At 34.0% G+C, this 13,022-nt stretch overlaps 1 pseudogene; it reads right to left on the reverse strand.

The window, feature by feature from the left end:
• Window positions 1–4,176: 4,176 nt before the first annotated feature.
• Window positions 4,177–5,957, reverse strand: LOC145054074 (U-box domain-containing protein 26 pseudogene; annotated as a pseudogene).
• Between the last annotated feature and the right edge of the window lie 7,065 nt (window positions 5,958–13,022).

Here is a 13,022-nt window from a genome sequence, read left to right on the forward strand (position 1 = left end):
ACCAACAACATTATAACTCTTTAACATTGAGCTTTTATTAAATTGTAAGGAAATCAAGATCTATCAAGAAACCAAAATTCATCTTCTTCATCATCGTGGTTTATTTTACCTCCTTCATCACTACCATATCTTGCGTCCTTCCCTACCATTGATGTCTAGTACAAACGATATTTGATCAATCTCAAGCTAAAAATTCCAACTGTTTTCTAGATATATTTAAACAAATCTAAATAAACAAACAGAATGATTGTCAATCAAATGCAAATCCAACAAAAAGTAATTATCATAATAATTAGAATACCAGTAAAAAAAGATAAATAGAAAAGACAAAGAAAAATAGTCTTTCTAAAGTGAATTTAACATAAAAATAAAAAAATAAGTGAAGTCAATTTAGGGATTTTATAGACGACTTTAAAAGAAAACATCGGAAAGCAAACTTAATTTTTTTCCAACTACAAGATTTTATAGGAAAAATAATGGCATAGCAATATTTGTTGACTTGGATGCCTGATCAAGTGATTTTTTACTTTATTTTAAAATTTTAACTAATAATTTTAATTAAATGTATTAGTTAATAATCTCTTTATACAGACCATTGCCCCACCAACTCTAGCCACCACCACCACATGGAGTAAAGGTGGTAATTGTGTAATATCGAAATGCGAGAGGGATGTAGAAGAAAATGTATATAATCAAAACCAATAAAATAAAATAAAAAACTGATTAGAATAATAATTTAAAAACTAAACCGATAAAAAGTTATATAATATTTCCTTTCAAGAAGTTGTATATTTTGCAGATGACATGAATGATGTCACAATCGATTAAATGTTATAAATATATAATTATTAAGGATTAAAATTAAAATACTTGTATCACTGGAAAAACAAATTATGTTAGTTTGTCTTAACTTATCTTAAACGTATCAATAAAACTTGAAAACTTGTTATCAAACTAATCTTAACATTTTTTTTATTAGAGTAAATATCTATTTATTTGATTCACGTTTCACAATATATGGTATAAAAATCTAGAAATACAAACAAATCCCATATCATATTGATAGAATGTAAACCAACAAAATGTAGCTCAAATGTACTATGGGTCGTAATTTCGACCCATTTGACGGATATTTTATATTTATATAATATAACGTCTAAAGAAACAAAAAAACCCATGTGATGTCACGGTCCAAAATGGTGGGGACAAGAGTTATTATGGAAAATTCTTTGTGGCCATATTATTATTCCCCAACAAATACTTAACTTTCTATCTTTCCCCTTGGGCATGCTTTGTTTGGCTTCTTCATCACTCCCCACTAATTCTATCATCAATTTTGGACACCCTTTTGGTCAAAGGTGGTTAAGTTCTCATGTCATTCAACATCATCCACACTCTTTTTTTCCTCATTCAATACACCAACTTTCACTTTATAACTACTCAACTTAAAAAAGAAAAAAAAAAGCATATATATATATATATATATATATATATATATATATATATATATATATATATATATAGAGAGAGAGAGAGAGAGAGAGAGAGAGACCGAGCTTGAGGGTTTTGCACATATTAATTGTCTCAACTCCCATAGAGTGTATGTTTCATAGTAAAATTTATGGACTTAAATAAACATCTCTTAGTTAAAATCTTTGTTTTAATGAGAAAATTAAGGAGTTTAGTTTTATCAGAAGTAAAGATGAACCATTATATAATGTCAAGATTTGTGGGAGTTATGTAGGTCCTGTTTGATTTGGGTCTGACCGAGCCCGGTCAGACAAAAATGTTTGACTCGGTCAAATCAATGTGGGTGAGTGTGTTTGATATGTGGAATGACTCGGTCAGAACCATCTGACTCGGTAAGTAAGATGAAAGTAGCTGACTCGGTCATATTCGTTTTCTTTACATTTTTTCCCTTTGCATCACAAATCCATTGACATTGCAGCAGTACAGCTACCACAAAAACAACCATAAACATGCCCTGTTCAAACACAAGAATTAGGAAACTTTCCATAAACACCATAACCTTGTTCATCCTTTTAAACCCAACCAAAAAAATCACATCTTGCTGAGAGAGAAGCAGAGGGGAGCACCCTTTTACCTACTAATCGAGTCCAAGAGGATTCAAAATTTCGATTGATTGAAGAGAACAAGGATAAGGATGTGAGGGTGTTTTGGTAATAATATAGGATTACACCATTATCATTCTTGGAGGAAGCTCCAGACATCTATCCATGGTGGTTACCTGATTGTTCTTCCCACCAAAAAGGAATGGAAAGTTCGATTTCCAGCGGTGGTGTTGTCATGGTCGATGGTTTAGAGGAGCGGTGGAACTGCCATAGAAAAAAGCTACAACTTTTGTATGGAGATTGGGTCAGATCCCATTCTCTCTCTAGAAACGACTGAAATGAAAGTTAAGAGAAAAAAAGTGTGTATTAATTTATTATATGAGGTTGTTAATGTATAAAAATGAAAATACCTCTGACTCATGGGACTAGGTTTTCACATGTCTATTACATTTGGTTATATTATTGTTTTAAAATAAATAAAATTTAGTTTTGTATTCATTCCTCAAAACTGTTAATTTTTAAGTGATATATATGTAATTCATGCATTACATGTGGACCTTTTATTAATTTAACAATGTTCATCGAAGTTAAATTTGCATGCAAACAAATTTATTTTAGCTAACATAAAAAGCGGTCATTTTCATCACTATATAGAGCAGCAGAGTAAAACGGTCATTTTTCATCAGTCGGCATATTCAGTTAAATGTACAATCAAACAACATGGTTTCTTACTCAGTCATGATTTCTTACCCATATAGACTTTTCTTAGTCAGTACTTTCTCAATCAACAACTACCAAACGGGACCGTAGTCTTCCCTATTCTCATTGTTAACATATTCCTCATGGAAACAGTGTCTTTACTTTCCAAATGTTAAAAGAAATTGGCTATGGGATTCTTTTTTCCCTATGAAAGACATGGAGATGGAACATAAAATTGGGCAATCAAGATCTATAAACATAGATCTAATCGTCTCATTGGGTTAAATTAGAGTACATGAAAATAAAAGATAAGCAAATTAAGATAAAAGAAACCCCCAAAAAGGACATGGCCAAGTACTGATCGAAGAAGTAGTAGAAGAAGAAGAAGCCATGAAAATAAAAGATAAGCAAATTAAGCCTTGAGCTGGAGCCCTAAAGAAAATGTTGAAACCCTAAGATGGAAACACCGCAACCAAAAGTTGGCGTGCACCAAATGAAGAAATCACCAGGAAGAAAAGCTACATTTCCTTGAAAGCAAGGGTGATAGACTCACTATCATTCTTGATTCCAAATCTGGGGGATAAATATCCTTAAAAAAAACTTTGTAAAATAAAAGTTCTGGTTTTGTGTGAGATGTAAAATAAAATTGCTTGAATAGAATTAAAAGTATGGTTTTAGTATCTGAAAATTTCACTTTGGCATTTTATGGAACACTTGGTGGACAGTGAAGTTGGCATCTATTTCAACTTGTAGGATGCTTGCTTGAAACCCATCATTTGCAAACCATAAACAATAAATTCATTTGACGTAAAACTAAAAGTGCAGTTGATTCAATATTTAAAAGCGAGTTTTGCATGGAGAAGTAAATGTTTCAACATCCTGAGAATTTTGAAGTCCTTGAATTTGTTTTCCAAAATTTGATGACTTGATGCTTTCCCCTTCACTTTTTTTTCCTTTAGCAAAGAAACGACATATCCATTGCGATTTCAAGAAGTGTATGATGATATGATCTATGTTGTGATTCTTTGAATCTTCTTCGACATGTCTTCTTTTGCTTTCCCTTTCCTTTTTTTTTCTTTTAGCAGAGAAACAACATATCCATTGCGATTTGGAGAAGTGTATGATGATATGATTTATGTTGTGATTCTTTTAATCTTCTTCAACAGTAAAAATGCATATTAAGAAAAGGAAAGAACAATCAATATAGAAACAGAACACAAGATCCAAATTCTCACTCTAAGGATGTCATGTCGATAGTTAAACCCCCAAATCATATGCTTGAAATTGATGAAAGTTGTATAGATTGTATTTTAACTCAATGTTTGTATAGATTGTATTCTAAGCTATTCATAATTCCACAAATATCTGAGACTAGTTAGACGAGACACAACTCTCAACAACAATATATAATAAAATAAATTACCATTAAAATTTTTATTTTTTTAATCAATTAAATCATATTCACTTCTAACAATTCACATTAATAATGAAAAAAAATATCCACTACCAAAAATTCTTACATGATCCAAACCCACTCTCCTTCTATATACTCCACCCACCTTCTAGAACTATATAATGTTCTCACCTTTTTTTTTTCCTTTGAAATAAAGAAAAAAAAATGGACTAAAATGTGCAAAATAAAGTAAACTAAAAATTTAAAAGAAATTTAAAAAAAATTTAAAAAAAAATCAAAACGGAACGACGTCGCTGCATCCGAAATCGTATGAATTCATTATCGAGTTTTCCGGCCAGGAATTCCGGAGAAGTTTCAGTAGCATTTGTGCTTTTCGCTTAGCTCGCTCTGTACAGTCGCTTTGAACAAGCAACAACAGCTGCGTCAAAACCCCTGCCGCCACCGCCTCCCCTTCCAACCATTCTGCGGCGGAACAGAGCGACAGTAGTGCTCCAGCGGCGTATTCCGTCGCACGGTCCGAGATCTTCAGGATGACCTTTACGAGCAGCGGCACTGTAAGCGCGTTAGACGCGAAGGCCACGCATCCTGATGGTATTCGGCATAACAGCTCCACCGTCGCCAGCGCTCTCTCAGCATCGCATTTCTCAAAATCCGGCAACCTGTCAATGAGCGCCTCCACTGCTCCTGCCTCAACCGCTTTGTGGCGGTGCTGCTTCACCATGCAAAAAGCAAACAACGCCTTAATTCCGACTTTCAAGGCTCGTGGATACGTCAAAGGATAATCGAGAATTCCGACTATTCCGTCGAATATTTCATCGTGACTGGTGATTTCTGCTCGGAGTTCCGGCGATCTTGTACCGGTGACAACGTTCTCAAGCAACGCGGCCGTGTTGACTCGTACGTCAATTGACGAATGTGACAGAAGCGAAATCAGATACGAGATCCGATCTGGATCGGAAGACACCAGAAGGCACTCCGTCTCAGAAAGCGCGAGCATCGCTAGAATCGCAAGCGACTCGTGAGTCAAATCAGACGAGTTGCGATTCGTTTCGGAGAACAACACGTCCAATAAAATCTCACACGCTTTCTGCGCTGTGAGAACCAAACGGTTTTTATCCGAATCACGTGCAAGCCCCCGGAGCCGACGAAGCGCAGACAGCCTAGCGTGCCGCGTGTTCGACACCGACGACGCCTGTTTAAGCAATGACTGGACCATCACCGGATCCGCAGGTTGCTTCGGCGTAGGAATCCGTTCCACACCATACGAACGGTTGGCGACACACCACTCCTGGATTAGACGGCGGAGCGTGTGGTTAGGGATGAGCGTAAAATCGGTGAGCGGTAGTCGCGTGACAGGGCAGGTGGTATTTCCGGTGGCCACCCATGACTCGATGCTTGAACGATCATATGTCTGACCGGTTCCAATGATGACTGGATCCATCATGAGCTCAAGAGAAATTGGACATCTGAAATGATACGGAACCTGAATTCCGACGTCCAAGGGCTGTAAGCTCGCAGGCATGTTATCCTCAACCTCAGTTTCTCTCTCTGTTTCTTTCTTCTCTCTCTCTCTCTATATATATATATGTGTGTGTATATATATACACACTTTCACACACAGTACTCTGAAAATTCTCTTTCAGTTTGTTCTTTGTTTGGGGCTTTTTGACATATATAGGAAAGGAACAGAGAGACAAAGGCAACAGAGAGGGTGTGTGGAAGGGTAATTCTGTTTTGAGGGAAGATGTGTGTGAGTGTGTGTATGTGTGATTTTGGCTTTTTTTATCTGACCACGTTACTCCTTTCAACCTCCACACGTGTGTGTCCATTAACTTAAGGCTTAACCTGAGTTGGTGTTGAATGGTGGTGGGGTTCGGTCAAAGGTGCTAGTCTGTGTGGGTCCCACTTTCTTGCTGGATGTATATCGTTTACATCGACTTGAAGTTGAGATTTTGTTAATAGGAATCATTCTTTACACTTTAGTCCCTCTTCTTTTGTGTTGTCTCTTTCTTGGACCATACTTTTAGCTTAGTTGACTTTACTAACTCGTTACTTTAAAAAAGAAGTTATTTAACAGGTAAATTGAACGTTAGATGATAGTTCAAAAATGAAAAATTAGATCATATATTTTTATTAATTAGGTCATAAAAGGTAGGAGGTAATTTAATTTCTCGTTTATTAATTTGTATTTTAAGAAAAATGTTTTCAAGACTTTAAACACTTGAAGAAGTTATTTCATTAATTTTTATTTTAAGAAAATAACATTATATATTTATATTCTACAGAAAACAAATAGTTAGTCATATTTATCTTGCTTGAGGAATAAGAAAAGAAATATATGATCTTTAAAGCATAAGATCGTATAAAAAAATAAAACCTACTTTCTAAACTAAGAGATGAGATTACTTATATTTGAGACTTTCATATACTACCGATTTTTTAATAACTGGCAAATAATATTTATGTTACAAAATAACAAAGAAACAATAAGATATTAGATAACTTTAAAAAGAAAGAAATATTTTTTTTGTTCACATTTATATATTAGTATATGTTCTTCAAACTTAAATATTTAACAACAGAAAATCCAAAATAGGAAGTAACATAGAATTATAGAAGGTAGAAACTAGAGAAAAAGAGTAAAGTGCAATAATGGTACCTATGAACGACTGAATATAGATGGTGCTTAAAAGGAGAGACCAAATACACAATAAAACATGGGGATAAGGAAGCAATTACACAATAAAAAAATCATATGTTGAAGTTTCGCCCTGTCTCAAGAAATGGGACATCTGGATTTGGTTGTGGGGGGATGACATGAGGCTAAATGTGTCCCATGAATGTGGAGGTGTAGAAGATCTATTACTAAGGGTTTTGAAGAAACATATGAAAGATAGAGTCCAAAAGATATTTCAATGGAGTTAATGACATGTAAAGATAAAGTAAAAACACGTTCAAAAAATGTATCAAAATGAAGTTGTAAAAAAACATGTCAAACAAAGTTTTAAAAATATAAAACACATTGATCAAAAAGAAGTTGTGAAAAACATGTAAATAACAAAGTTGTAGTGGATATTAAATATATAATATAAACAAACTAAACAAAAAGGCATTGGACAATTAATAAAAAGACATTAGGCAATAAAAAAGATGATAAAGTTGATGTATCATGTCATAAAGATATAATGTACACAAAGAAAACAAATTAAAGAAACTTAGAAACCCTAAAAAATAAAATAACTAAAGTAACTAAATAAGTACTTTGAGAATAGTTTTCCATCTTGGCTCAATTACTATTCCAATGTTACCTTCCTTACTCAGATGGGACTAATATTGAAAGAACATTGAGTTAGGGGGTAAACTGTTATTTGGTTAAAATAGAGGGGTTAATAAAGAGTGAAGTGAGACTCGGAGTTGAAGAATCTCAATTATTTGGATAATTGTGTGGGTGCGAAAAGAGAGGTAACGAGGTGAACCACCGGACGGTGTCATTTGTTGATTATTCTGAAAAGAAGGCGGTGACCTGGGCAGTGGGCACACAGACGACCATGCTTGTCGGTGGTCAACCGGCAACAAATTTTGGACTCGGGTACAGATATATTGTGGGTCAATAGTCAATACAATTTGGGTTAAAACAATTACCCCTCTCCCAAAAAGAAAGAAAACAAAAATTAAATTAAGAAAATACTCATTCTTTTAAAATTTTATCTTAAAAAAATCCATACAACTTTAAATAATAAAATATTTCAATTACTTTCAATGTTAAAGTCTAGTCTCTGTTTAATATTCAACAATATTGTTACATATTGATGATCTTTTTAGAAAGAATCATATATAAATATCTAAAGTAAGTTGGATATGATTATCAAATATTGGCCTGTTTTTGTAATGATGCATTCTTATCAAACGATAGGCTCCTTATAATATTGTGTAATGTATCTTACTTCATAATCAACTAGGTATGAGATCCATGTATTACATGGGTTTATTTAAAAAAAAAAAAATTTAAAAATTTAACAATTTGAAAATTTTGAATTTATAAGAAAAATGAGAAATTTTTTGAATTATTAAAATTAATGAGGCTTTAATGTATTGAATACATTACATATATAAACCCTTTCTAATAAATACCTTACATATATATTACCTTATATATTAAATGTGGAGCTTTAATTTAATAAAATGAAAAATACAATAAAATGACAAGTGGAAAATAGAAAATTTAAAAATTCTAGAAAATGTCATGTGTCTAAATGAATGAGAAGAGGACATATGACAAAAAAACCTTCATTTATTATAGTAGATTATGTACATAAAAAATATAAATAAAAAAACAAACAGCTAAAACTTTAATCTTTAAATTTAATATAATTAGTAAAAAATAATAATATGATAAAATTCAATATCATTAATCAGGATAAAATAAAGATCTTATTAAGACGTGGGGGTAATTTTTTTTTTGAAATATATAAACAAGTGCTAGAAGTAGCTTAAAATGTGGTCCACAAGGTTTTGAGGAGTAGGATACCAAAGTCCAATGTAGATTCAAGAGACTTTTGATCGAAAGTTCGTAAGGAATCACCCGCATATTCCTAATAATCTGCGAGAATTAAGAATGACTTTTCTAATGTTCGGTTTCAAGTATGAGTTTAAATTATTGTTTTTGAAAAACTTGATTGGCCACAACGTGGTGAAGAGATCACCACAACGTGATATTTCTGCATGGGACACGTGTTTCATTTAAGATGCCACGACGTGATCATGCAAGCGCCACGACGTGACAATGTTGGATGTGCAAAATCCTAATTTTCGGGCTTAATGTCATATTTAAAGGAAGTCATGGCTATGGTTTTTCCCTTCACCACCTCCCAAAATGTTATTGACCAAACTCTAGCATCCTTGCAAGTTTTAAGATCATTTTGGTGTCTTTGGTGTCCCAAAATGTTATTGACCAAACTCTAGCATCCTTACAAGTTTTGAGATCATTTTGGTGTCTTTGGTGCACTTTGAAGGAAGAAAAAGAAGGTTTTAGTGCAAGGATCCAACAAGAAACTCCTCCCCATTCTTGAAATCACTCTCTAGACCATTTGTAAGTCCTCAAGATTTCATCTTGGTGATCACTTTCTTGTAGATATAGCCTTTTGAGCATGTTTCGGTCCATAAAAGAAGTTTGAATGATGTGATGAGATAAAGTTTGCAACTTTATGACTCATCAAGGTCCATTAAGCTTAAAGCATTTTGGATCTAGAAGTTGGTTGAGTTTTTAGGTCCATGCATGTGGTTTTGGGTCCTTTTCTCGTATTTTGACATAATTGAGTGACTAACATGCATGACTAATGCATGTCCATAATTTTTTCATTTTTTTGGACCATTAAGGTCCCAAGAAGCATCCTGAAAAGTTAGAGTCGTGGACTTAGCAGATTGAGAGGGTTTTTTTGGGGAACGACAAGTCTAACCTACTCCTACTATAAACTATTCCTAATACCACCTGTGTCTAGTACGAGACTTGAACCCTTGACCTTAAGGAGGAAGGGCAACACCTGATACCGCTAGGCTAGAAGCCCTTTAGTTTAGTAGATTGAGAGTTAAATCGATTAAGTTGTCTTTATACGGTTTCCACGACGTGGAGTCTGGTTTGGGTCGCGACCATTTTGTATGGACTATGCCATTGTGTGGTAATGGATTTTGATCCATCTATTGGAATGGCCATGACGTGGACATTGGTTGGCCACAACGTGGAGGTTAACAAGAGTTGACTTTACTGCTAACCTTGATTGTTGACTTTTGACCTGGGTTGAATTTTAGCCAAATTGTTAGTTTTAGAAGCTAGACTAAGTGTTTACCTTGTGTGATTTAGTAAATGGTGTGTAGCACCCACTTCTTGATTGTGTAAGCTGGTTAGGTGTCGACTACGTTTGTAAGGTGGGTTTTCTCACTATACTATGTAGGTTGCTAGGCTGTCTTTGTGACTTTAGCATGAAAGACCATGGGAGGACCATGACACCTGTATGAAAGACCATGGAAGGACCATGACAACCATGCAGAAGACTATGGGAGGACCATAGCAATAAAGACTGCAACAGTAAGTGATTGTAAGACTGAAGGAGGACCATAACATTCAATTGTTATGTGTGTAATGTATGGTATGTGGTATTTTGGGGAACTCACTAAGCTTTGTACTTACAATTTTATATTTGAATGTTTCAGGTACTTATGGCTTCAAAGGGAATGACCCACCATGATTGCATCGCATCCACTAGAGATTCCACAGTGATGATTTTGTTGATACTCTAATGTTATTTTGAAACACCTTTCGATACTCTGACTATCTTTTGAATTAATGAATGAATGATTTGGTTGATTTAAAAATGAAATTTTTTACCTTGTATGTTGGGACGTTACAAATTGGTATCAAAGCCTTGGTTTGAGGGATTCAGACACACTTTCGGGTGTGTCTGAACTTAAACCAAGGAATTGATAAAATCTTTTAAAAGAAAAAAGTAATTTTCTAAAAAGGGTTTTATAAGAAAAGGGGTGTGATGTATGTAATCAGCCGAACTCAAGTAAGTAATTCCTAAAATACTTATACGTGAATGTTATACTTTAGCACGTCGTTATTGCAGTTACATTTATGATAGTGGATATGCTAAGAATCCCTTCAGGAATTACATGCTAGAATTGTCTGACATTTGTGATGCCTTATAGCTCGAGAAATTGTTTGTTATGTGCTACTTGAAGTCTAGATTGATAATGTTAATTGTTAAGTGTATGTTTTAGAATTCTACAAGATTAGGATTATATAGCCTCAGAATGATTGATTTAGCCTTATTTCCTATTCCTTGTTTGGTTGTGAGCTTATGGTAGAATCATTTATTTGATAGTCTATTTAATCATGTATTGTGTATAATTTGCATGCACGAGGCAACCAATGGTGTTGTTAGAGATTCCTAGCAATGCATAAGTGAATAAGAAGAGGATTACTATGAGAGCCTAAGAAGCTTTGTAGTAAGTTGTGTATTTTGTTTAGCATAGGACTTGTGAGAGTTGTCGAAGTTAAGTGACTTAAAGGGTTTAGGATGATTCTTGGGGAAAGTATGGATACTGGATAGGTGTGGAAAGTAGTATTGGGTCCGTACTACAAGAAACACATGGTCCGTACTTGAATCAAGGAGAGTCGTAGAAATTATGAGGAGCTTATAACATTAGGGATTCTTTGGGTATCTATTAATCTTTTGTATTATTGCCTTTCAGTATGGTGGTGATTACTCGGGGTTCTGGTTCTGGTTTTGGTTTTGGTTCAGGCGCGGATGCTGAACCAATTGATAAGAGGATGTGTGAGTTTATAACGTCAGAAATCATGCACGGTATCGTGGATTCGAACCATGTGATGTTCGGTACTATCAATAAGGGGATTATGGAGTTACTAGATGGGCGTCTAGGGGCCTTTCATATAGTGATTGCAGTCGGTCAGCTTGGGGCATTAACTCTCGCCTTTCGGTAGTTAAAAGCTTGTGGAGCCCCAAAGTTCTTTGGGAAGAACGACCACATTGCTAGTAGACGGTGGATTGTCGATATAGAGAGTGTTCAGTGGATGAGCTTTTGCCCTTAGGGGTCGAAGGTAAGATTTACAACTTGACATCTGAGAGATCGAGCTTGCGATTGGTGGGAGGAGGTTGGTGACGACTTAGGAGCGGAGGCCATGACCTAGGAAACTTCTGTTACTAGGTTTAGATCTGAGTTTGCACCGAAAATCGAGGTGCAACAGATGGATAGAGAGTTTCAAGACCTGCATCAGACGACAGAGACTGTGACTGAGATGAAGAAGATGAGATATCATGACATGTTGAGGGATGACATCACAGAGTTTGTTAGCATTTTAATCTACAAGAACTTAGAGGATATGATTGACAAATCCTGGGAGTGGGAGATTGAGTTGGAGCTTCGGTCGAAGCGGAAACCAACTCAGGTAGAAGCAACATAGGCCCCAACGAAGAAGCCCAAGACGTTTGATTCCCTTTCTATGGTTCTAGGTGCCAGCAGAGTCGGGGCCGCTTTAGAAAGCACAACAAGATACATGATGGGGTTTGTCGCTCATGTGATTCTGGTTGCTTCAAGTACGATCAGGCGTTACACATTAGCAGAGATTGTATAAGTAAGTTGTTGATTTGCGTCATTTTACGTCATTATTTCAAATTATATGTAATTGTTAGTAAAAGATTAATACGATATATAATCGTTTGATATTAATAATTTTTCATTGAAATATGTTTTTTTGAAAAACATTAATCATTAAAATTTGTTAAACTTGTTGTTGTCAATGATTTGATAATTTTTTGTTGATATGTATATATTTTGTTACATTCGTAGTTCTATAAAAGAATGAGGTTATGTTCTTTTATTATATATTTAATTTTTGTAGTAATTTTATTAAAATTTTAATTTTACATGTCGTTCTTTTTTATTTTAAAAAAATAAAATACTATATATACTTTAACTAAGTATGAGACCCATGTATTACATGAGTTTATTTAAAACAAAAACTAAATAAAAATTCTAAACATTTGAGGAGTGAATTTTAAAAAAAAAAAAGTGAGCAAAATATTATATTATAAAAATTAAAGTGTTTTTTTCTTTTAAATTTAAACAAATAAATTAGATAAATAAATAAAGAAAATTAATGAATCCTTAGTTTAGTAAATTTTATATTAGAAGGAAAGTTCATTAATAAATTGATATGTATTTATTATTGTATTTAAATACTATCTAGAATTAAATAAAATGAAAAACCATAAAATGACATGTGGAATAAAAATTAATTTAAAAAAAAAACATAAAAT

Source organism: Lactuca serriola, chromosome 5 (assembly GCF_051521515.1).
Source record: "Lactuca serriola cultivar US96UC23 chromosome 5, Lser_US96UC23_V15, whole genome shotgun sequence".
In the NCBI taxonomy this organism is placed as follows: domain Eukaryota; kingdom Viridiplantae; phylum Streptophyta; class Magnoliopsida; order Asterales; family Asteraceae; genus Lactuca; species Lactuca serriola.